Source organism: Neoarius graeffei, chromosome 21, assembly GCF_027579695.1.
Source record: "Neoarius graeffei isolate fNeoGra1 chromosome 21, fNeoGra1.pri, whole genome shotgun sequence".
Taxonomy (NCBI): Eukaryota; Metazoa; Chordata; class Actinopteri; order Siluriformes; family Ariidae; genus Neoarius; species Neoarius graeffei.
In genome coordinates, this window is record NC_083589.1 from 7,859,753 (window position 1) to 7,886,106 (window position 26,354).

Sequence of the window (26,354 nt, forward strand, 5' to 3'; positions counted from 1 at the left end):
TTAAGGTAATTAATTTTAATAACTTTATGATGTTACTGCTTCAGATGCAGTAATGATTGCATAAGACATTATGCTTTCAGTCTGACACCAAGTGTCATTTATTGTGTTTCACAGGAGACTGAGGCACTGGGGTCACACACAAAGGCCATGAAAATGGGGATCCTGGAAGTGACTGACAGTTCTACCAACTCAGGACCATATCCCACAGCGGTTAATGTGGCTATTGAGGTATTTCACCTGACATCACAGGGTTACGTGATGCCCCGGTGTCCGCCATTTTGAACGTCAAGCTAGCTAATGTCAACAACAGTAGCTGGTATATTACTGTAGCAATGTATACATTCAGTCATTTGGATGACTGTTAAAACCTTTCAGTCTCAAGTTTTTCCTTTACTGGATTTACTAGTTTACTGAGCTAGCGCGCTCGGGCACGCCGGCGGCCGGCTAGCGCGCTCGGGCAAGCCGGCGGCCGGCTAGCGCGCTCGGGCAAGCCGGCGGCCGGCTAGCGCGCTCGGGCAAGCCGGCGGCCGGCTAGCGCGCTCGGGCAAGCCGGCGGCCGGCTAGCGCGCTCGGGCAAGCCGGCGGCCGGCTAGCGTGCGCTAGCTCCCAGCTTGCCCGAGCGCGCTAGCTCAGTAAACTAGTAAATCCAGTAAAGGAAAAACTTGAGACTGAAAGGTTTTAACAGTCATCCAAATGACTGAACGTATACATTGCTACAGTAACATACCAGCTATGATGTTGTTGACATTAGCTAGTGCTAACAGCTAGTTGCTAATACACTACTACAACTACATCGACCCTAATAATACAGTTCTTGGTCATTGTCTGGTAACAGCAAATTTATAATGGGCCATGTCTCAACAGACTAAGACGTTATTTCAATGACATTTAATAACATTTTGTTTTTCCTGAGGACCGAAAGTAAATGAAAATGTTTACAAACCTTAGCTGTAATAAGATGGCGACCACCAGCTCCAGGGACGACCCGCTGATGTAGGCATGTTACCCAGCCTGACACAAAATATTTTGAGGTATCCAAACTCTTGTACGCTTTCAGATCAATACCTGTGTATGGTGATGGGTTTTTAATGACATAGGTATACAGATCATGTGGGCCGAAGTCAGGTAAAGACGAGGGCTTCGTGTACTTCCGTACGTCAGTGAACAATCCTGGTGGAAGCAGGTAAACGTTGGTCTCTAAGCCTGCTAACCTCAATTTTTGCAAATACCTCTCCCTCTGCTCGCCCTGTAAATGCCCTACGTCGCTGGATAGTGAAGGTGTTTTCTGCATCTCGCTCCTTTTTCTTTTATGTTTTTCGTTTGTCGCCTTCCTCGCATTCAAACGGATTCGAGCCATGCCGTCCAAAATGGCAGCATCACATGACTTGGTCACGTGGGTGAAATACCTCAATAGTACTGGAGGAGGAAGTTGTCATGGACAATCTGGGAGACTTCACAAATGCCCTCATGATCCTCTTCGGTCTGCTTTATGCTCTAAATATGGAGTACCCTAAGGACTTAAGGTACACATTTGAGGCAGTCCAGAAGATTCTCTTAAACCTGGGAAAAGAGTGCACAGCAAGGATACAGTCCTTGAAGAACAAGTTATTACAGGTTTAATGGTCATTATATGTTAATTGCCAGTCATTGAGGTATTCTGAGGAATCGAAGGTTTCATGCAAATGTTTCTGTTAAAATCCCAGTGAGGTTTTTTTTTTTGTTGTTGTTTAATTTTTTATAACTGCTCTGGAACATGTCTGAAGTAAGAATCAAAGGATGATTGTGTGTTTCTTTTTTTCCCACACAGTTTATTTCCAGGGCGGCACGGTGGTGTAGTGGTTAGCGCTGTTGCCTCACAGCAAGAAGGTCCTGGGTTCGAGCCCCGTGGCCGGCGAGGGCCTTTCTGTGCGGAGTTTGCATGTTCTCCCCGTGTCCGCGTGGGTTTCCTCCGGGTGCTCCGGTTTCCCCCACAGTCCAAAGACATGCAGGTTAGGTTAACTGATGACTCTAAATTGACCGTAGGTGTGAATGTGAGTGTAAATGGTTGTCTGTGTCTATGTGTCAGCCCTGTGATGACCTGGCGACTTGTCCAGGGTGTACCCCGCCTTTCGCCCATATAGTCAGCTGGGATAGGCTCCAGCTTGCCTGCAACCCTGTAGAAGGATAAAGCGGCTAGAGATAATGAGGTGAGTTTATTTCCAAGAGAATAATTTTTTTCAGCGATATCTGAGTTTATGCTGATATTTGATTTGTAAAGCAGTTGTCCCCTGAGATATCAGAATGTTTCATTTTTTATGGCAGACATTTTATAGAACTGTTTTGATTTAAATAGTGACCATTGTAGCCTGAAAGTAGTGGGCAGTACTGTGTATTTTTTAATGAATACTTGTGTAATGTTGCACTTGAGCCTAACAGGTGAGTTCATATAGATTTAAATGAATAAATAAAATGTACTTTATCAGAGCATAGTGTGTGATTTATTTGAAATAATGAAAAATAGACTTTTTTGGCTAACATGAAATATTTAATTAATACAACATTTCAATTTGAGTCTGCTTGTTGGCCCAACTAGCTATGTTTAGTCAACAGAGAATATTTAATCGACACAACATTCTATTTCAAGTTCAGTCTACATGCAGGGGTAGTCAAAACAAAAAAAAAAAAGTTGGTTTCCACAACTGAAATTGGGCCAAATAAAAATTTTAGGTTCAACGGGTCACTAGAAATTTTTATGTTGGAGAGGCATTTTTTTTTTTTTTTTTACAGTGTGGTGATCAGCAGCACGGGAGCACCACAGGGGACTGTGCTCTCTCCAGTTCTGTTCACGCTCTACACATCAGACCTCAAATACAACTCGGAGTCGTGCCACATGCAGAAGTTCTCGGACGATACTGCGATTGTGGGATGTGTTCATGATGGACAGGAGGACGAGTACAGGAGCCTGATACAGGATTTTGTGTTGTGGTGTAAATCCAACCACCTGCAGCTGAACATTGGCAAAACAAAAGAAATGCTTGTGGACTTTAGAAGGTCCAGGCCGACTCTGCAGCCGATCTCTATTGAGGGGGTCAATGTGGAGATGGTCAGGACCTACAAATACCTGGGTGTACATCTGGACGACAAGCTGGACTGGACAGTGAACACTGACACCCTCTACAGGAAGGGTCAGAGCAGACTCTACTTCCTGAGGAGGCTCGGGTCCTTCAGGATCTGCCGAAAACTGCTGCTGATGTTCTACCAGTCTGTGGTAGCCAGTGTCCCCATCTGTGCTGTAGTGTGTTGAGGAGGCAGCATTAAGAAGAGAGACGCTGGACGGCTCGACAGGCTGGTGAGGAAAGCTGGCTCTGTGCTGGGAACTGAGCTGGAGTCCCTTACATCAGTAGCAGAGCGAAGGGCCCTGAGCAAACTGCTCTTAATCATGGATAATGTTCAACACCCTCTGCATGGCGCCATCATCAGGCAGATGAACTTGTTCAGTGGCAGACTGTTGTCCCTGCCCTGCACCACGGACAGATTCAGGAAGTCTTTTGTCCCTCAGGCCATTAGACAGTTCAACTCCTCCCGGCTCAGCAAAAATAAGACTCTGTGACTCTGCTGTACTCAGGACTAGTTACACTGCTCTTTTCATGTCCATTGCACTTTTCTGCTGCTTACATAGATGTACATTATATGCATAGATGGGTATATACAGATATTTGTAGATAAGCTGGTATGTTGTACTTTACCTTATTATATACTTCATTATTATATACTATTATAATTTACCTACTTACTTATACAGTGGTCGAAATACTTTTTTCCAGTGTTCTGCAACATTGCAGAATGTCAAAATTTTGTTCTGCAATTTGGAAGTATTCTCTGCAAATACACAAGCCTCCATACTACACCCTTCTCAACCTAATAATGCCTATATTTACATCATATCTAGCTTTACATCTCATAGCATTACTGTAACTATTTATTCTCTCACTCTATTTTTAATTTCAGTCTTCACAGATCCTTCTCTGCAACAAAGTTATCATTCCATGATCCCTCCACAGGTCTCTCATCCCCCTCGCCCTGACACTACGGGCTACTACAACTTGAAGTATACCAACTAATTCATAAATGTACTAGTTATCACACACTCAAAAAAATAACTTGCTCAGTGAACGTAATAAAATCATGGAAATAATTTCCACCCAAGTAAAATGCGTTAACTTAGCCAGAAACAATTTTGTTGAGTGACCTAAATGTCAACCGTTACATGTTAGACTTTCATGTAACAGACACCCATGTTGGTTTTTTTGAGTACACCCACACGTTATCCTTCCACACAACATACTAATAAAGGTATCGCCACAATAAAAAATAGAACACAACTGTTCTTCAAGAAACAAAACATTCATTTTCATATTACACGTCATGTTACATTTTGTCAAGATTAAGTTTCTAGCTTGAACAATAGATTGTTACCCAAAATGTACTTCATTCACAGTCAGTGCGTTTACATGCACATAGAGAGAAAGAATTTCTGCCGTTGCTCGACTGAAATCGAAGTTCAAAATGCCATGTATACACCTTAATTCGGCTGAAATTGAACCAAAATTGATTTCTCGGAATCGAGCTACACGACCAAGATTATGCGATTTCTGCCGAGCTACTTAGTGCATGTATATCCTATTGAGCTACGTATTCGAGCTACTTACTTCAGCACTGCCCCTTCCGGAAGTGACGAGTGACGAGACCACAAGGGAAACACAACAGCCTCGGTCGGCATGACAACGAATCATGACAACGGCATGAATCTTTTCTTTTTGTGGCATTGTTTGCACTGTTAAAATTTAGCTCACTTACTGTATCACCAAATACATCTGTACAGCTGTTGCATAGCTGTGAATTGTGTACATAAACAAGTCATTGTATTTGTGTGTGTGTATATATATATATATAAAAAATCTCCTTCTCACCCCCGGCGGGGGGGTGGTATCCATGTCATCCTCAAGCTCGGGTCCTCTACCAGAGGCCTGGGAGTTTGAGGGTTCTGCGCAGTATCTTCGATGTTCCTAGGACTGCGCTCTTCTGGACTGAGGCTTCAGATGTTGTTCCTGGGATTTGCTGGAGCCACTCTCCCAGTTTGGGGGTTACTGCCCCAAGTGCCCCCACTACCACGGGGACCACGCAACCCTTGACCTTCCACATCCGTTCCAGCTGCTCTTTCAACCCTTGATACTTCTCAAGTTTCTCATGTTCCTTCTTCCTGATGTTGGCGTCAGCTGGGATCGCCACATCTATCACCACCACCCTCTTCTGCTCTTTGTCCACCACCACTATGTCCGGTTGGTTAGCCAGGATCTGTTTGTCAGTCTGGAAGCTGAAGTCCCACAGAATCTTGGCCCTGTTGTTCTCAGCCACCTTCTGTGGTATGGCCCATTGGGACTTGGGTATTTCTATTCCATACTGGTTGCAGATGTTCCTGTATACTATCCCAGCCACTTGGTTGTGCCTCTCCATGTACGCTGATCCAGCTAGCATCTTACACCCTGCTACTATGTGCTGGACTGTTTCAGGGGCTTCTTTGCACAGTCTGCATCTTGGGTCTGATCTACTCTGGTAGATCCTGGCCTCTATGGCTCTTGTGCTTATGGCCTGTTCTTGTGCTGCCATGATTAGTGCCTCTGTGCTGTCTGTCAGTCCTGCATTATCCAGCCACTGGTAGGATTTCTTGATATCAGCCACTTCCTCTATCTGACGGTGGTACATGCCATGTAGGGGTTTGTCTCTCCAGGTTGTCTGTTCCTCCTCCTCCTCCTCTGCACTCTCTTCAGGGTTCTGCTGCCTGAGACATTCACTTAGCAGTTCATCCTTTGGGGCCATCTTTCTGATGTATTCTCGGATTTTCGATGTTTCATCCTGGACCGTGGTCTTGACGCTCACTAGCCCTCGGCCTCCCTCTTTCCGCTTAGTGTATAGTCTCAGGGTGCTGGACTTGGGGTGGAACTCTCCATGCATGGTGAGGAGCTTTCTAGTCTTGATATCTGTGGCTTCTATCTCCTCCTTTGGCCAGTTTATGATACCAGCGGGGTATCTGATGACTGGTAGTGCGTACATGTTGATGGCTCGGACCTTGTTTTTACCATTCAGCTGACTTTTCAGGACCTGCCTTACTCTCTGGAGGTATTTGGCTGTGGTTGACTTCCTTGTGGCCTCTTCATGGTTTCCATTAGCCTGTGGGATGCCAAGGTACTTGTAGCTGTCTTGGATATCACCTATGTTGCCCTCTGGTAGGTCAATCCCTTCAGTCCGGATCATCTTGCCTCTCTTTGAGACCATCCGGCCACACTTGTCCAATCCGAATGACATCCCTATGTCATCGCTGTAGATCCGGGTGGTGTGGATCAGCGAGTCTATTTCTCGCTCGTTCCTGGCATACAGCTTGATGTCATCCATGTAGAGCAGGTGGCTGATTGTTGCCCCACTACGGAATCGGTACCCGTAGCCGCTCTTCGTGATGATCTGACTGAGGGGGTTCAGGCCTATGCAGAACAGCAGTGGTAATAGCGCATCTCCTTGGTATATGCCGCACTTGATGTTGACTTGGGCAATGGGTTTTGAGTTGGCCTCTAGGGTTGTCTTCCACATTTCCATTGAGTTCTGTATGAAGGTCCTTAGGTTCCTGTTGATCTTATACAGTTCCAGACATTCCAGTATCCATGTGTGTGGCATTGAGTCGTAGGCTTTCTTGTAGTCAATCCAGGCAGTGCACAGGTTGGTCTGTCTCTTCTTACAGTCTCGGGCGACTGTTCTATTGGCCAGTAGCTGGTGCTTGGCTCCTCTGGTGTTACTGCCAATTCCTTTCTGTGCCTCGCTCATGTATTGAGCCACATGCTTACTCATTTTTGCCGCAATGATGCCTGACAGGGCCTTCCATGTTGTGCAGAGACAGGTAATTGGCTGGTAGTTGGATGGGATGGGTCCCTTCTGGGGGTCCTTCATGATTAGGACTGTCCTGCCTTGGGTTAGCCATTCTGGGTGGGTTCCATCCCTCAGCAGCTGGTTCATCTGTGCTGCTAGGCGTTCATGGAGTGCAGTTAGCTTCTTCAGCCAGTACGTATGGATCATATCGGGGCCTGGTGCTGTCCAGCTCTTCATCTTTGACACTCTTTCTTGGACGTCTGCCATTGAGATGGTTACTGGTTCTTGTTCTGGGAGGTTGCTGTGGTCAGCTCTTAGGTCCACTAACCATTGGGCATCGGTGTTGTGTGATGCCTTTCTTTCCCATATGTCTTTCCAGTATTTTTCCACCTCAGCTCTTGGTGGGTCTGACCGGTTGTTGTTCCCCTGCCATTGAGAGTACACCTTGGCTGGTTCAGTGGAGAACAGCTTGTTTATTCTCCTGGCCTCTCCTTCCTTGGTGTATCTCCTCAACCGGGTGGCCAGAGCTGTTGGTCGCTGTTTGGCAGTTTCGAGTGCCTCTGGTATGGAGAGTGAGTTGTACTTCCTGGGCGCCCCTTTATTCACCATGTTCCCTTTCTGTAGTTCAGCTAGCTGGCTAACTTCTCTCCTTGCTGCCTTTATCTTGGCCTCTAATCGTCTCTTCCATGGTGGATACTGTTTGTTATGTCCCGAGCCCACCTTGTGTCCAAGCATCTCCATGATTACTGTTGCTGTACTGTGTATCAGCTTGTTGGTCTCAGTGATGGTTCTTGTGGAGATTGTCTTCAGAGCAGCATTCACATCTACTAGTAGATCTTCTGAAGGTACTTGGCAACTCAGCTTTGGTATTCGTCAGGGGCTCCAGGTTTCCAGTTGGGTCACGATCTTCCTTCTCAGGTCAGCAGCTCTTGTGTTGAGGCTGTTAGCTGTTGGGGCTTGGTACCCAATCTCTGGTTGTGGGGATGATGACATCTCCCCGCTGACCTGTCTTCCTGGCTCCCCCTTGCCGTAGCATCATTGTTGTATTTCATTAATCTCTAGTTGTGATAGCAGATTTCGATTATGGATGTTGGAACACTGGGCTAATAGCTGTTTCTTTGTTAGCCTTGATTGTGGGTTTCGAAGTATCCAATGGTCCCACATTCTCTGCATGTATCCCCTCTCTCTGGGATTGCTTGTATAGTAGCATTCCAGCAAATCCGTATTTTCTGTCCTCGTCCATCGATGTCTTGTTCCAGTAGCCCATTTCTCATCAGTTTGCCCTGGATATATATATATATATATATATATATATATATATATATATATATATATATATATATATATATGTCCAACATCTGAAGAATGTCAATAAAAGCAAAACAATTTAACTTTTTGTGTGTTTATTAAGACATAAGTGAAATTGTAAGCAAAAAAAAACATTTTTTGTAAGCAAAAAATGGACTTTAGAAAAATATTATTGTGCAAAATAAGTTGTCTTACAAAACAGTGGTCTGCGCCGGACAGTTTGTAGCCATACAGTCTGTTAGAGCAAGCCTAACAGCTTGAACACGGAACTGCCAGTGTTGCCAGATTGGGGGTTTTAAGTGCATTTTAGCGGATTTGAACATGTTTTGGGCTGGAATACGTCAGCAGTATCTCGCAACACTATAGCTCTTCTTCATGATGACAACCGGAAGTGTACCATCACGATGGGGCGTGTAGCGCCACGTGTGGCTCGGGTGCACAATGCACCTTGCACAATAGCCCGATTTCACTTGTGCATGTAGGATTGGATTTCTCTGGCACCCCTGCTGGGACCCTTTGCTCAATTACCGACAGCAGCTCGATTTGGACGTGCATGTAAACGTACTGAGTGTTTGCATCTGCAACCTGTAGTTTTAAATTGAAAGCAAGGTTTCAATTCTTCACTCTGTTACATCTTACGATGATGCAAAGAATTGATGCCATTAAGGAATAAAACCCAACTGGCAAATGGAAAGACGTTTGGGTTCATTGTGTTTGCCTGGCTTCTAAAGTGCAAGGTCATGAACTGAACTGAGAATGACTGCAGGGGCTTCACTGCTCTAAACTATCAACAGAGAACTGGGTACAAACTAATCATGGCAGAACTGAGAGCTACAGAACTACTGAGAGCTACAGAACTGAACCGATGAGCTTTGTCTTACAGGGCAACTGTTTTACTTTGTGCTAGTCGGCACCACAGGCAAGACAGCACTAGTAAAAAAAAATAGAACATGGACACAAAACATGTATTAGTGTAGCTTGGTATGAGAAAACAAAATATTCAAAAGTATCAATGAATAAAGGTAAAATACTGTTGCTGTCTTCAAAAGGGATATAATATCAGTATAATTTTGCATGATTCAACAAGACAATATATACAAACCTATACAATTTACCAATATAAATTTATGCAAGAAAAGAACTAGTCAGAGTCTTCGCTTTCACTTTTTTCGTCCCCCTCATGGATGCGTGCTCCGTCGCTGTTGTTGTTGGAGTCACGCAAAGTACTTGTCAAGTACAGGTTGCACGCCGGACTTCCTCAAGGTGTGGGAAAACTTGCGCCGTTAGCCCATGGAAAGCGTATGTCTGATGCACGTGATCAGTGTGTGTTCAGAGCGTGTGGAGTGCGTGTGACTTCCATTTTACCAGTTTCCTGCGCTAAGAGTTAGAGCCGCACATGTGAAGCATGTGTGACACATGTGATTAGTACGTTACAATCACTCATAACTTGTGTTATGAGTGTTATGAGCAAGCCAGGAGTGGGTATAAAACCAGCGTGTCTGCAGCATTCTGCATCTGTCTTTCGGCTGAAGAACATTGGATATTTTGTGGGAAAAATGTAAAAATTTTCAGTTTAAAGTTTAGAAAATGGGACCCAAGAAGAAGCGAGCAAAAGTGAAGTAACCCAGCTGGAAACAGCAGAGGGGGAGGAGGAGGAAGAATGTGATGATGATGGTAGCAGCACCGGTGAGCCCTGCACGGACAGGGAGAAGTTTGCCTTCAAGACGGCAGAAGGCACAGCAGCCCGCCAGAGGGATTTTCACAGGTAAATACACACGCTTTAAACATTCATTCAGTATCTATATGCTTATGTAATTAATATTATATATGCTGAGTTTCATGTATGTTTCAGCTAACGATGCCCAGAAGTGAGGACATTGCAATCCCATCATCGCTGTCAGGCCATTGTGCCATGCTCAGTGATGAGGACAAGGACATCCCGACACCCCGTCCCACCACTCAGCAGGAGTCGGAGCAGGACAGCAGCTCGGAGTCAAAGTGTGTTTCAGTGCTCAAACTGTTGGGCTATTTAGTTGGGATTTTTTACAATGTAATAAAATGTGTTATTCCCTTATACTCATGTTTTATTATTTGACGTTTGCATGGTAAATTAACATACACTCAAATAAAAACAGCAAATGAGGTGGTCTTCTTCCCTTCTACAATGCTACACACTACAGGATTGAATCCTTGGTTCCTCCCCAATATATATACCCAGAGTCTTGCCCCTCATGTCACGTGCAGGTCGCATGCATGGGGTAGAAAGTGAGATGAACTTCTGTGTTGTGCGGCGCACAAATAGCAAGTGTGGAATACTTGTGAAGTACTTCTGAGGCGCGTCACTCATACAATGACCGTGCCTCAATCATGCGACTTACTGTCATCACAAAAAGCCCCTACTAGCCGCGCTGCTGACTTGGTTCAGGTGTACAAAAGGAATACGGGTCCCATACGTAGTGTATGCGTTCTTGATTAGTCGCAAGACCTGTAGAACTTGCATGTGCAGAACCAAAAGTCTCCACGGGCAGTCTGCAACCTTCTACTGAGCTGAACACACGCAAGTGTCGCGCAAGTCTCAAGCACGGTTTTGCACATTTTTTATCGTTGACCGCCCATAGCAGCACGTACGGCGGGTTGTGAGTGAGGCTTAAGCGGCTACAGACAATGGATGGATGGATAAAGTTATTACAATAAAATATTGAATCTATAATCGTGTAAGTCAGTAAATCATATATGCAACAAATTATAACTATAATAAATATTTAACTGTGTAAAATAGGAAAGCAGTGAATCAGAATGATCAGGACTTTGTTTGTCTGTCCACAGCTGAGAAAGGTGGACTCCTCTCACAGATGTGTGTGTATTAGTGAGTTAGTGTGGTGTGTTTTCTCTCGTCCACAGTGTGTGTCATTGTGCTGTATCACATCCTCCCCCTCAGCACCTGCAGTCGCTCCCAGCTGCAGCAGTGCTTCTCTGTGCACTCTCACTGACCCAGGTTTTTGTACGACACTCTAACACTGTGTGAACACATAGCCACTACTGATCAGATGTACACTCTGACAGTAGTAATCTCCTGCATCTTCAGTCTGGACTCCACTGATGGTCAGAGTGAAGTCAGTATCAGATCCACTGCCGCTGAAACGAGCTGGAGTCCCTGACTGTAAGATAGTAGCACCATAGATCAGGAGTTTAGGAGCTTCTCCAGGTTTCTGCAGGAACCAGGAGAGACCGATACCAAGAAGCACGCTGCTACTGGTTCTACAGTTGATGGTGACTGTGTTTCCTGGAGCAACAGTTTGCACTGAAGGAGTCTGAGTCACAGTCACCTGACCTCTGGATCCTGAAGAGAAACATAGATTGTGTTTGTAAGCTCTAAAGTGGTGTAGAATTCGTATGAAATGAAGTGTGTGAGGCTGTGAGTTGATGTTAAACTCTCACCTTGAGTCCAGAGGGCCAGTGTGCAGATGAAGACGCTGATCAAAGTCATGGTTGCTGTGGGTGAAGTTGCTGAGCAGCAGCTCTCAGTCATGAAGTGTTAAAGTCACAGGGCTATAAACACTCGCAGAGCACTGAAGCATGGACTGATAATGCAAAGTGTGTGTGTGTGTGTGTGTGTGTGTGTGTGTACTGCAGTGTGATGGAGGTTTTTGTACGACGGTTTCATTAGAATGTATCACTGTGGTACACTTTTGGTGGAGGCTCCAAACTCATCGTCAGCAGTAAGTGTGTTTTCTTCTTTTACCAAGAAATTAATTTCGTACTTTACGAAATACAGTATAAGTAAACTTAACCTGAACAGATTGTTGATGTTTATAATCGTGTAATTGATTTTATTGTGTGTTATTATGTTCTGATGAGGAATACATTTCAGTATCAGAACAGATCCCATATCAATGTTCTTAAACATTCAATAAATGCACAATTATTGATGTTAAATATGTAATAATTACACACTTGTGATAAATTCAACATGCAATAACTCTGCAGTTACTCTATAATAAACATTTAATAAATATAGTGACTGTGTGCTGATGTAAAATCCAGATGAAAGCTGCTGTGTGTGTTTGTGTTAAACGATGAATATTTCTGTCATCAGCTACATTTGTATTTGCTGCAGTTAAATGTGCTGAAGGTTTGAACTATAAAGTAATCAAACTTGTTCTAAAATGATTTTCCCAGATAAATTACAGAGTGGAACATGTTTGTTTCGTTGCTGCACTGAAACTGATGTCACATAATAAAGTAGTGAATGAAACTCAGTCATGAAGTCAGACTTTATTCGACTTAATTCCTCTGTAAGATCAGTCAGTTCCACAAAGTTGCAGAAATATTTTATCCTCATTTCTAATTGTGTGTGAATGAGGTGTCTATGATGTGTTTGTGTGTTTCTCCTCTCCAGCGGGTTCCACAGTGTCTCCCTCCGTGTCTCTGCTCCCTCCGTCCCCTCTGCAGCTGTCTGAGGGATCGGCCTCGCTGCTCTGCCTGCTGTCTGGCTACTCTCCACAGGGGGCGCTGGTGAGCTGGACAGTGGACGGCTCAGAGGTGAAGAACGGGGTTCTGAGCAGCGCAGAAGTAGAGAAGAACGGCCGTTACAGCCGCAGCAGCACCCTGACCCTCAGCAAAGACCTCTGGGAAAAGGGGGAGGAGTTCCGCTGCACGGTCTCCCATAACAACGTCAATCATCCAGTCACGTTCAGAAAGAGTCAGTGTGAAGGCTAGTGGATCCAAGATAGAGTTTAACATGGAGCTGCTTATGATCCATCTACAATAGAGTTTCAATTCTACACAATGCTGACATTTCTGTCTTTCCTCTCTTCACTGTCCTGTTGCTCTTCCTGTAGTTTGTGCTGAAATAAAGCTGAATTTTGGACGTTGTCTGTTCTTTTATTGGAGTTAATAGTGATGATCAGTGTGATGAGAGAGTGTGATTAGCTGTAGATTCAGTGCTGTGTTTTGTGCTTCAGTGAGTTTGACTGAAGGAAGTTGAACATCTGGTGAAGTTTCTGCTCTATTCTGGGAGAAATGAAACGATTCCGTCCTGTTCATGCAAATCTCACTGACACCTCACTGCTCTCTCTCTCTCTCTCTCTCTCTCTCTCTCTCTCATCAAATTACTTTTTCATGAACCATATCTTGAACCTCACACCAACTGTTAAGTCCTGTTTTACCAACACATTGTCCTTTATATTCGCTCAGTCTCACAGAAGTTTTCGGTGATCATGATCTACATTCTACACGAGTGTCTTTGGTTTTGCATTCAGGTTCTTTTCTCATGCAACTGCATCAACACACAAATGCTATATTTTCTAAAGTCCGAGATTGACTAGACCTATGTGTCGTATGTCCCGAACACATTTTTTTTTGCAGTGAACAGGATGAAAAGTTGTTTTGGCATCAGATTATTTTCTCTTTCATTCTGAGATAGCCGACTTGCTGTTGGTGTCATAATTAAAAGCAATGGTTCGGTTCAACAATTTGCTATTTGATGTGTTCCAAGATTATTGAGTTAAATATTTGAACAAGAACTTTCAAAGTCAAAGTCCTTCCCACACCTTACAGTACCTGGTATTCCTAGGCAGTCTCCCACTCAAGTACTAACCAGGCCCAACCTGTATGTGGCGCATCGGGCGGCGCCGATCTCCGTTTCCATAGCCCTCGGCCTCTCGCCTATTACATAGCTAGGGTTACAGTGGGGGGCTAGTCCTCTGGTAACCACAAGAGTTTAACTCCCCATGCACATTTGTATTGCAGCGTGCCTTGCCAGATGGCGGTAGGTACCATTTTTATGATGGTCTTTGGTATGACCCGACCGTGAATAGAACTCACGATCTCCCAATTGAGAGGCGGACACGCTACCACGAGGCCACTAGTTGGTACGAACAAGAGCTTTGCCAGTCATTAAAGGTCAATAATAGCACATCTGGCTCTGTTAGAATCCCTCGACACATCTGTAAGTTGTGAGAGGGGTTGTGAGGAGTGCAGGGATTTTTTTATGGAGAGGGACAAGTGGTTATTGAGTTGATTTTGTCTCGTAAAGCATCCAGGTTGATGGTGTGGCAGCACAGGGAGCGGAGGACACTTACTTTTTCTCTCTCTCTGTTTGTCTCTCAGCTCAGGGTTTCCTGGCTCTCTGGGCCTCCAGGCCGGTTTGTCTAGCTGAAGGCTGAACACCACTGATGCCTGGCTCTGATTAAACTGAAACTTCATTAAAATGAGGCTCTGTATATTTAAAGGAAGAGAAAATCTAAACTAAATACATGCATGTTTTGGTTGCGTATAACATTGAGAGCCTGTAAGAAATGTTTCAGGCATATTTGACCATTTATGAGAAAGTTGTGAGCGTTTTTGTATCGCTGCTCTAATGCCACCAGTAGGCTGCCATGTTGCCTGTTGGAAGGGCGATGCGTGACGTCATTTGGGTGCAAGGCTGAGTGTTGCTCTTCAGTACTAAAGGGGCAAAGCAAAAGGTCTACGAAGGTGACAATGTCAGTTTTTTCACTAAACATCTGAAATCGTGTATTAATGAGCTGCAACCCTGATTTATGGACAAACCTGAACTCTTTACCTGTAAAATGAGGCTGAAACTATGCATTATACTAATTGTTAACATGCTTAGCATGCTCTCGACTCATTCATGAAAAACTTCCTCATAAAGACGTCCCCAGGCTAGCCTACCATAATTACCGTCGTAGACAGTCCAACCCCCGCGGCAATGCAGAAAGAGGGTACCCAGCAAACACACAACATATATACAATGTTGTGGTTAGGTAGTGGTTTGGTAATGTCAGGGAAATATGTCATCGTTATGTAGTAGGCACATCCTAAAACAACGTCGTGCCAATACATAATGACAACGTAGTGATAATACGTAACAACAACATAGTGGTAATACCTAACGACAATGTAGCGTTAATATGTAATGGACATGTTATCTGGCAACCATCCAGTGACATACGTCCTACTATGTAGTCTACATGTTGTGTGTATTTTCTATTTGATGATCGATGGATAAATAATTTGCTTTCGTACATTTTGTTGTTTGTCTCTATGAATAACTAACTATGTGATCTTGATTTATTGATGAATTGATCATATTTTAACTTTAAAATAGCACTGAATGAGGCCATTTAAATTAAATAAAAGTTCATAGAGTCATAATTTTGCAGTTAGGCATGTCTTATCAGTTTATCTGCATTGTAACTCTCTAATATAACTATTAGTGGTATTTTTTTTATCCAAAATCATGTTCGGCACAGGGCGGCACGGTGGTGTAGTGGTTAGCGCTGTCACCTCACAGCAAGATGGTCCGGGTTCGAGCCCCGGGGCCGGCGAGGACCTTTCTGTGTGGAGTTTGCATGTTCTCCCCGTGTCCGCGTGGGTTTCCTCCGGGTGCTCCGGTTTCCCCCACAGTCCAAAGACATGCAGGTTAGGTTAACTGGTGACTCTAAATTGACCGTAGGTGTGAATGTGAGTGTGAATGGTTGTCTGTGTCTATGTGTCGGCCCTGTGATGACCTGGCGACTTGTCCAGGGTGTACCCCGCCTTTCGCCCGTAGTCAGCTGGGATAGGCTCCAGCTTGCCTGCGACCCTGTAGAACAGGATAAAGCGGCTAGAGATAATGAGATGAGATGAGATGTTCGGTACACGCTAAACTTTAACTGAAGGGGAGGACTTTCACATGATCCGTGATTGCCAACAAATTATTTCCGTGACCCGTGATTTGAGCCTGTTTCTATTCCTGTGATGTGTGATTGAGAATTTTTATGTTTGTGACCCCCAGTGGCGGATCCGAGGGAGGGGTTTAACCCCCCCACCCCCCTTCAGTGACCAGGGGATGGGGGGGTTGTATGAAAGAGTAAACACAGTAGAAATCTTGAAGCAAGCAAAATTATTTAAAATATGCCCAGATTCACTGAATGAACATGTACAGTTTCATTTTCCAGGGCGCCTTCAGGCCGCTCATCGACGCTTTTCATAGAAATGATCAATATCCCCCTGCTTTCTTTCCAAATCCAATACCCGCCCCTCTCCCATGACGCCCTCCACCACCCCACCCTCTTAACTTGGCGGGAAAAGGACATATGCTGGCTGACCTCTATCCCATCATGCTTTGCGGCTCCGGATCGCGTCGGTCTTTCAAAACCCATTGAAGGAACGACTTCCGGCTTCCCAGTTTTTTTTATTCATGTGAAGGGAAGGTGTTTCGGCATAACTGGAGACAATTTTGATCGACAGAATCTTTCAAGGTAAGAATGTTACCCTTGCTATTGTTGTCACTATGTGAATGTAAGGCGATTAAGTCTGACGATATATTATATGCAAATGTTATCGTTAAATGTTTATTTTAATGAATGTTAGTGTCTGAGTCTCCACCGCAGGAAAGCGCGCCGCAGCGCCATGTTGTTTGTGGGGGATGATGCACGTGGTGTCGGAGTCCCGCCTCCCAGTGCCAACCCTGTTATTGAATGTTAGTGTGGATCCTTTATGGGGGAATTCCATTCACTTTTTAAAACCATGGTTTAAAGCTGTGAAGGTTTAACTACCTCCTGATTTCAATCGAAAGATGACTTTGGTCAGTTATTTCGACTTGTTACAATATAAACTGATAAACTTGCATCCTAATATGAATGTTTGGTGAAATTTAAAAACTAAATTGTTTCACAAAATGTATTCTGTAACAACACATGTAGACTACTGATTGGGGTATTTGGAATGTTTCATAAAGCTGTTCCACACTATTTCAGTTTGTTTTACTGTTACATGTATTTATTATGCAATCTATAGAAAAATTCACTTTGGTGGAATTTCTTTTTATCTCTTGGGAATATCATTCATATCCAAGGTTTGCATCTTACATTCATTCCAAACAAACAGTGAAATCTTACCATTAGCTTAATTAATTCCATTCGTTCTGCAAGATATTAATTGCTTTGCAAATTTGTCTCAGATACAGAGGACCTTGAAGAGCTGTTCAGGCCGAGGAGTACAGATCCACGGCAAAATACCAGATCAGACAGTGAGTTCTATTCTTACTTACAAAAGAGACATGCTAGCGTGCACATTTTATGAACAGATAGAAACACTACTTGAATAAATGACTTACATTTGTGATCTGTCAGTCTGAATATCTGTGTAGTGACATCCAGTACTAATAATATTACTCATTTTTTTTGCGGTCCAAATCCTGCGCTCTGATTGGCTGGTGAGCACGTCTGTATCCTACGGTACGGACCCCAGTTATGGACCCCGGGTACGGACCTCTGGTGACTCGCTTGCTCACAACAACAAACATAGTAGAATTTTTTTGTCAACATTTATCTTTTTTTATAAGATTTATTTATAAGATTATCAAAAATCTTATACATTTTTGCCAACATTTCTCAGGAGAATAGCATTAATTTTATAGCATAGATAGCGATAACGACAGTCTTCACAGCGAAAGTGAGTTTTACTACCCTGAGGAAGAAGAAATAAAAGAAAACATTTCAAGAGAAAGCTAAAAACCTGTTATTTGCTAACGCTGAGCAAAAACATGGCTGAATCCTGAATGACTCCTATTTGTATAAATAGGGGACTACATAGGCGGCAAAATGTAGTTTTTTTTTTCCTGCCAAGGAAGTGCACTTGTATACTGAGGACGAAGCAATTTGCATTCCAGCCGTGAATGAGGATTCAAAATGGCGGCTCGGCTCGGCTTTCCCTTTCGGGCGCTCTCGTTTTCTGTTAGAATTTGGTAAAGAAAAAAATAAATATATTATTTACCAGCTTAAGGTCGGTCCGTATGGTGAAATACCGTGACCTCGGCCTTGAATACTGACCTCGGCCCAGAGGGCCTCGCTCAGTACTTTCAAGACCTCAGTCAAGGTATTTCATGATACGGACCGCCCAGCTGGTAAATAGCATATATTTATTGATGTGTGGTATTTTTCATAAAATCCAACCATTTTTTTAATTTATGTTTTTAATTCATAAATGCATAATACTCACTCGTTTTTATGTGGCCCATGACACTAACCATTTCCTTTTTATGTGTTTTTATAGATTATCAGAGAAAGGTTCTGATTAAGACAGTAGTTAGACCAGCTGTGATGTATGGATTGGAGACCGTACCCTTAACGAAGAGACAGGAGGCAAAGTTGGAGGTGGCAGAGTTGAGGATGTTAAGGTTTGCGACGGGAGTGACGAGGTTGGACAGGATAAGGAACGAGCACATCAGAGGGACAGCACATGTGGAGAGCTTGGGAATTAAGCTAAGAGAGATGAGACTGAGATGGTATGGGCACATCCTGAGAAGAGATGCAGAGCATGTAGGAAGGAGAATGCTGAGGATGGAGCTTCCAGGCAAACGAAAACGAGGAAGGCCAAAGAGGAGATACATGGATGTGGTGAGAGAGGACATGAAAGTGGAAGATGTGGTAGAGAAGAATGCGGAAGACAGGGAGCAATGGAGACGAAAGATCCGCTGTGGCGACCCCTAATCGGGAGCAGCCAAAAGAAGAAGAAGAAGAATCAGAGAAAGATTCTGATGTGCCTAGATGAAATTGTGCAGAATTATCTGTAGGTACTTACCTCTTGCAAATATTTTATGTGTACATACATCACTTAATCTGACAATATAATGGTAAACAAGGATTTCCCAATTTATCTTTGATTATAATTATATTTGCAGGCTCGCGCTGCTGTGGCTGCAGCAACTAAGGAGACAACGACTGTACCAACCCACCATTCATCTGATTCGGGAACCAGAGACAGCTGTTAGCTCTTTCACTGCTAGAATTTCTATGATTGAATACTGGTTCACCATTAAATATTTTCTAGAGCCAGAACAAAAATAATGGTTGGCATGTGTGTAAATATTGCAGTCAGTCTCTGTAGATTTTTATGCCATTTTAGTGTAATGTAATATCTGACCAGCGGCCATCATAAAAGTGCAGAATAATACCTTTAAGTTCCTTTGCATATTCATGATTACATTTGATTCAGGTAATGCATGTATTAATCTTCTATTTCATCCTGTGAAACTACAACACATGACCTGGTATGATTGTCAAGTGTACTAGTACACACGGTTATATATATATATATATATATATATATATATATATATATATATATATATATATATATATATTTCACATTTCTAACCTAACCTGACTGATGCAGCTATTTTTTTGTTGAAATAAATGCACCGACTATGCAAAATATTGTTGCTTCTTCCATGTTTTCGGCATAATATTACACTGGTTTTGTAAGGTCGTAGAAAGGATGTGAAAATGTAAGGTGGTGAGAACGTGCCCATATGAGTGTGAAAGTATCTATAGTATAGTGGGAAACTCCCCATTGGGTAGCAGGAAGCTGCCCATAAGATAGTGGGAAGCTGGTGGGTATATAATTTTTCTACGTAACTTCATGACGTAGTAAAAACATTGCTGATAGTCCAGAATTTTACGTAGTAACTACGTAAAAACACTACGGAACATCTACCAAACCACTACGTAACATCTACCAAACCACTACTTTGTAAGTACAGTTACTACTGGTATGTAAATTTGTTACCTGGGTAAACACTGCTTTACTATACAGGATTCATGTGAACATTACAGGAGGATGCACTTGTACGGAAAAAGGTGGAAATATTCCCAGAAACACCTGAGCTGCTGGTATGGTCTGGATTTATTTGGTAAAATTCACACATGTAAAAGATACAGTATAAACAGCACCGAGGAAAACACAAAGTATTAAATACACTGATTTCCAATGTGGTCTTCTTGATGACAGGAGGAAACAATACAATATAACAGACAATAATACAATTTTGTCAATTTATATACAATGATGAAAAAGTCTTAAACAGAAGCGCTGATGTAGTAGCGCTGACGCAGAGCGGCGGCTTCTCCAGTATCTCCGTCCATATCGCCTTTCTTTGATTTCAGCGTTTTTTTGTTTCTTTTTTTTAGTCTTTTTTTTCTGGTGTGTATTTGTATTCTTTCTTTGACTTTAGTGCTTTTTTAGCATTTTTCTTTTAGTATTCCTGGTGTGTATTTATATTCTATGGATATTTCTGGTGTCAACATGCGGCGCAGCAGAGATTTTCGTGGTTATACTCGGGAACAACTGCTCGCCCTACGACCAAGGGGATGCGAAGGCAATGTCCATTCTATACCTGCGGAACTGAGGAGGAGGTAGCAGGGCTGCAGAGCCTGGGCCAAGCGCAAGGCTAAGAAGATGGAGGGGCGGTGGAGGTACAAACCCTTGGTTCCATCGGTGCTTATGGGGAAAGTGAACTTGCTAACCAACAAAACTGATGAGCTGGCAGGACTGGTGAAAACCCAGAGACTCTACAGGGAGTGTAGTTTGTTGTGTTTCATTGAGACGTGGCTTAACAGCGACACACCAGACTTTAATGTGGAGCTACCTGGGTTCATTACAATGAGAGCGGACAGGGACGTGAAGCTGAGCAGCAAGTCATACAGGAAAAAGGTGGAACAGAAGCTGCAAGAAAACAACATGAAGGAGGTCTGGGATGGGATGAAAACCATCACAGGCTACAAGAAGAACAGCAGCAGCTCAGCAGATGGGGGCATGGACAGGGCAAACCAGTTTACCCACTTCTTCAACAGGTTTAATTGTCCTGCTCCTGCTGTCCCCTCCTCCTGCAGCAGTTGTCACCTCATCACCTTCACCATCACTGGCAAATCAGCCCTCACCCCCATCACCAACATCATCAGCATTAGAGCCATCAACACCTCCTGCAGACGGAATACACATCCACTCCCCCAATTCCCCCATCTTCACCACAGACCAAGTCAGGAGAGAGCTGAGGAAACTCCACCCCAGGAAGGCAGCAGGCCCAGGTGTGTCTCAGGATGCTGAGGGCCTGCACTGCCCAACTGGGGGAGCCCCTCCAACACGTCCTCCTTCACCTTGGGAGGGTTTCCGTCATGTGGAAGATGTCATGCCTCATTCCAGTTCCTAAAAACACACATCCAAAGGAACTGAATGACTACAGGCTGGACGCCTTGACATCACACGTGATGAATACCATGGAGTGACTGCTGCTGAACTTCCTCAGATCCCAGGTCCACCATGCTGAGGACCCCCTGCAGTTCGCGTACCGGGAGAAGGTGGGAGTGGATGACACCATCCTCTATCTTCTGCACAGAATTCATTCTCATCTGGACAAGGGGAGCAGCTCAGTGAGGATCATGTTTTTGGACTTCTCCAGCACCTTTAAAGGATATGGGACATGGATTTTTTTCTGGGCATAATTATGTATAAAGGACATAAGAAATGCCATCTAAAATCACTGCAGGGCGTCAAAAATGTGAAAATCATCACATTATTCAAGTTTTTTTATACATCAGCATAAAACAAGGATTCGTTAATGAGCTAGGTGGTCACGTGACCCGTGACGTAACAAAAACTTTTCAAGGAGCCAGCGCTTGGGAATCTAATGTAAACAGGTTACCGAAATGGACACCATCGACAGTGACATTCCCGATGTTTCACAGAAATGTGAAGTTAGACCCTATCAATTCGAACCGACAGCTGGAAATTCACATGAACATAGATCTTGTATTTACTCTGATGGGTCAGATGATTCTGAGAGTGAGGGTTCATTCAGTCCCCATGAAACTGAAAGCGGTCGGCTCGATAACACTTCCTGGTAAGTTAAAAACAATTCTGCTCAAAGGCTAATGATCCGTTGAAAGAAGTATTATTTTTGTATCATACATTGAAAGTTCATCATAGATCTAGCTAAAGTCCGTTCCAAGCTATTTTTTTTTGTTGATATTTTTCGAGATTGATTGAGATACAATGCTTCCAGAGTCCGAGATGAAAACATTCAAAATGGCGAAACGAGTCAGAATTATGATAATCAATAATTGATACACCCAAAATTATAATACTAATCCTTACCTCGGCTTTCAGTCGCTTAGCGAATGCACCTCGGCATTTTTCCGCATGAGGCCCATGGTAAAACCACACTTCCAGGAGGGGCTGCCGTCTGCCTCCCAAGCCGGCCGAGAGTGCTCCTCGTCGGGCACGGCCAGGCGGGCGAATGCCCTGGTTCGTCCGCCCTGTCTAAAAAATAATGGTACAACTCCGAGTGAAGGTAAATTTGGCTTGGCAATTAATTTCGTTCAGTACCTGAGTATTAAAGTTGAAAGAATCCTCTGTGAAATGGTCCGAACACAGTTTGTGGGAAACAGTAGGTGCAAAGTTTTTTCTACGGCAGTAGTGAGCCCACACTTTCCTCAGCTTCGGGTCCTTGGGGAATGCAAAAAAACTTACTCCAGGGCATTTCCCATTGGAATTATTGCAACCATAAGCAGCACAATACACCATGATGTCCAATGTATGATGTCCAATGTACTTTAAAGACTATAAAAACAATTTTCTTGTCATCCACTTCTCCATTCATCTACCCGCTTGTGCTGTGCTCGAAAGTTTTTGTGACGTATGATCACGTGACAGCGGCTCTTCCGGTTGTAGAAAATGCATATCGGAAGTCGAGCAGAAATGCCATATAATCATCACGAATATAACGATTTTGCTGAATTTAATAGATGATTTTGTATTTGTTGATGCAATTAATTCATATTTTTAATGGAAAGAAACTGATATAGCGTGCATTTATGTTTCATGTCCCATATCCTTTAACACCATCCAGCCCCTTCTACTGAGAGATAAGCTGCAGGAGATGGAGGTGGACACACATCTGGTCTCCTGGATCACAGACTACCTCACTGGCAGACCACAGCACGTCAAGATCAGGGACAGCATTTCTGACATGGTGATCAGCAGCACGGGAGCACCACAGGGGACTGTGCTCTCTCCAGTTCTATTCACTCTCTACACATCAGACCTCAAATACAACTCGGAGTCTTGCCACATACAGAAGTTCTCGGACGATACTGCGATTGTGGGATGTGTTCATGATGGACAGGAGGACGAGTACAGGAGCCTGATACAGGATTTTGTGTTGTGGTGTAAATCCAACCACCTGCAGCTGAACACTGGCAAAACAAAAGAAATGCTTGTGGACTTTAGAAGGTCCAGGCCGACTCTGCAGCCGATCTCTATTGAAGGGGTCGATGTGGAGATGGTCAGGACCTACAAATACCTGGGTGTACATCTGGACGACAAGCTGGACTGGACAGTGAACACTGACACCCTCTACAGGAAGGGTCAGAGCAGACTCTACTTCCTGAGGAGGCTCGGGTCCTTCAGGATCTGCCGAAAACTGCTGCTGACTTTCTACCAGTCTGTGGTAGCCAGTGTCCTCATCTGTGCTGTAGTGTGTTGGGGAGGCAGCATTAAGAAGATTGTTGTCCCTGCCCTGCACCATGGACAGATTCAGGAAGTCTTTTGTCCCTCAGGCCATTAGACTGTTCAACTCCTCCCGGCTCAGCAAAAATAAGACTCTGTGACTCTGCTGTACTCAGGACTAGTTACACTGCTCTTTTCATGTCCATTGCACTTCTCTGCTGCTTACATAGATGTACATTATATGCATAGATGGGTGTATACAGATATTTGTAGATAAGCTGGTATGTTGTACTTTACCTTATTATATACTTTATTATTATATTCTGTTATCATGTACCTACTTATATATTATACATACTGCTATATATACCAACTTAATATTTATATACTAACTTAATATAATATATCGTACACTATCACATATACGTACTATATGTACTGATATATACTTTAACTCTGCCTATCATGTAATATACTCTGCTTTTTATCTACCATATAGCACTAAACACACTGCTCATGTATGTAACTGTCCACAAAGTATTTGCACTGCTCATTACACGCTTATTTGCACTGTGACTGGTTACTGCCAACTGCACTACCTCCCTCCCTCCCACACTGAGAGCTGTATATTCTATTACTTGCGCTTATTGGTAATGTTTGATTTCTTTTGGTATTTTGTATTTTAGTTTTTTATACGTATAATGCTATTTCGTTTTTGTATTAATCTTGTGCAATGTGGAGAGGTTCCTGGACACCTTGAATTTTCCTCTGGGGTGAATAAAGTATCTATCTATCTATCTATCTATCTATCTATCTATCTATCTATCTATCTATCTATCTATCTATCTATCTATCTATCTATCTATCTATCTATCTATCTCAATCTAAAAAATATATGCTAACTGCAATTATCACAGAGTATAACTAGATCAGCTCGTGAATCTGTAGTTTATATCAAAATCTATCTTCATAACTCTATTTTAAAAATGGGTTTTCTATTCTTTAAAAGACGACTGCAGAGCCATGTAATTTTTGGTGGCATGTTTGAGATCTGACCATTTGTTCATCACCTCGATGTAAAGATTTCTGATATAAGGAATTATATTCGACTACTTTTATAGAGGATAAAATGTCGGCTCTATATATCATGGATGTAGAAGTTAAATATTGAACCATCAGCTGTACTTTGATTGTTGATGGAAATGCTCTTGACCCCAGCAGTGATTTCTTTCCACACTGCATTTTTCTGACTTCCTATGATGCTACTTTTCAGTCTGCCAAATATAAATAATTTGTTCAATTGGAAAATGTATATCTTGCTCATTTACATGTTTTTACACGGTGTTCATGGTCAACAGTTTTAATTAGTTCGACTACAGATTAATTAACTTCATTTCATCATGAAAACTTGAGCAAATTCATCAGATATAATATTTGCACAAGTTTAAAACAGTTTTTCCAGAAGCTTACAACAAGAATGTTCAGACACTAAAATGTAGCTTTTCTTCATCTAATATACAGAACATTCAACATTTTGGCTGCAAAGTTACATTTTTATAAGAGAAATAAATAAAACCCTCAGCAGTAAGGAGACGAAGAGATGTAAGTTGTTAAGTAAGTAAGTGTGTTCAACATTTCTAACCAATATAATAATAATAATAATAATAATAATAATAATGCCTTTCACTATCCCAAGTTGCTTCACTGAAAAAAAAAAAAAAAGACTAAGCTGTAAGAGATGAAGAGAACTGTTGATGGAAGAGACAAGTCTTCAACTGAGATTTGAAAGTAGAGAAAGAAGAGCAATCATGGAGAGATAGAGGAAGAGCGTTCCAGAGTTTGGGGGTCGTGGCACTGAAGGACCTGCCCCCCATGGTGGAAAGTCTGGTGTGTGGGACAGAAAGTAGGTTGTTGCTAGAAGACCTTAGTGAGTGAGAGGGAGTGTAGGGGGTCAGTAGTTCCCTAAGGTATATAGGAGCAAGATTATGCAGGGCTTTGAAAGAGATAAGCAAGATTTTAAATTTGCTATGGGACAGAACCGGGAGCCAGTGTAGCTGAGAGAGAATGGGGTGATGTGAGCGGAGCGTTTAGTATGAGTTAGAAATGTAGCTGCGGAGTTCTGAATATAGTGAAGCTTTTGGCAAAACTTTGCAGGAAGGTCTTTGAAATGGGAATTACAGTAATCTAAATGAGATATAATGAAAGCATGAATCAGAGTTTGTGCATCATTACTAGTCAGAAGCAGATGAAGATGAGCAACACTACGAAGGTAAAAAAAAAAAGCAAGTTTGGTGAGTGACTTAATATGAAGTTCAAAATTGAGTGATGGATCAAATATGACTCGAAAATGTCTGACAACAGGCACAATCTTAACAAGCACATCATCAATACCAAGAGAAAATTTGGATGGTTCTGACAGTCGTGATTTAGGGCCATAGAGATCAGATCAGATCAGACCAGATCAGATCAGACAAAACTTTATTTATCCCCAAAGGGCAATTAGAAGGGTGAAGAGCGGTACATAAAAAAAAGAGCAAGAAAATAAAATCACAAAAAGAATAAAATCACAAAAATGGTTGGGCAAAAAAAAAAAAACAGTAGAACATCACTTTTCTCAATGTTTATGGTGGGTCTATAACTGGAAAGAGATGTTGACTCCAACTCAGGTTTCTTCAGGACAGGGGCCACCACAGCAGATTTGAGGGCAGGAGGGACAGAGCGAGAGGAGAGACATGTCTTTATCACTATGCCAAGAGGAGGAATAAAGCTTGATGAACATGTCTTAAGTTGCAAGGTGGGGGTGGGGACAAGCAGACAGGAGGACAGATGACACTTATTGATGAGTTCAGTGACAGAAAGAGAATCAACAGGTGTGAAGT

The 26,354-nt window shown here is 42.9% G+C and overlaps 1 long non-coding RNA gene across 2 annotated transcripts; it reads left to right on the top strand.

Moving 5' to 3' along the window:
• The first annotated feature begins 17,084 nt into the window (after nucleotides 1-17,084).
• Nucleotides 17,085-19,019, top strand: LOC132869998 (uncharacterized). Of its 2 annotated transcripts, none has more exons than XR_009651035.1 (3): nucleotides 17,085-17,218; nucleotides 18,244-18,763; nucleotides 18,872-19,019. It is a non-coding gene; the product is annotated as an uncharacterized LOC132869998 (long non-coding RNA). The 2 variants fall into 2 exon arrangements; XR_009651034.1 differs by having other exon boundaries at nucleotides 18,244-18,759.
• Nucleotides 19,020-26,354: the final 7,335 nt, after the last annotated feature.